Raw genomic sequence first — 771 nt, 5'->3', positions numbered from 1 at the left:
GCTAGGAGCTGGAACCAACTTCCAAGGGAAGTGGTGCTGGCCCCTACCCTGGGGGTCTTTAAGAAGAGTCTGGATGCCTACCTGGCTGGACTCATTTGAGTCCCATTTCTTGTTTTGGGGTTTTGTTGTTCTCCCACCCTGGACGGGGGTCGGGCTAGAAGATCTACTAGGTCCCTTCTGACCCTAAATCTATGAAACTATGAAACAATGAAACAAAGCTTGAACTATACCAGTGTGCATTATCTGTCCTACTGTGTCTATTTTAGATATAAATGCCTCTGAGACCAGCATCCCCAACAAAGAGTATTTTCTCTGTACAGCTCAGGCAGCAACTTAAAGTCAAAGCCCTGCCCTGAATGTGTTTTAAAGGCTGCACATAAATTCTGTCATTGATTGATCTTTAAACATTTTTTTAAGCGTATATCTTCACAAAAGCTTTGCAATCCATCCTTAAGTGAGATGAAACCAGCTTTTATTTGTTTCTGGTTCTCACTCATAATTTTGGTCAAAAATATACCTGCAATAAAAAAATCCATAAGCATTCGTGATACTCTGGACAGCCCTTCATCGTGCCCTTCTGCATAGGGGGACATGACACTATCCATGATAAGTGTTTAACAGTGGGTTGAAACTGAGTGCTCGTTAAAGTGAGGGATGGGAAGCAGTGGCTAGTGCCAAGCACATGGTAAGCTGAGTGTGCAAACTCCTCATCCTAACCCTTCCCTCCCCAGCAATGTACCACAGCGCCAAGCTGTGGCATCCTTTATTTTA

The sequence above is a fragment of the Gavialis gangeticus genome, unplaced genomic scaffold, assembly GCF_001723915.1.
Source record: "Gavialis gangeticus isolate Ggan-Ray unplaced genomic scaffold, GavGan_comp1, whole genome shotgun sequence".
Lineage (NCBI taxonomy): Eukaryota > Metazoa > Chordata > Crocodylia > Gavialidae > Gavialis > Gavialis gangeticus.
The sequence above is the reverse complement of the archived record's forward strand: the minus strand, read 5'-3'. Positions refer to the sequence as shown.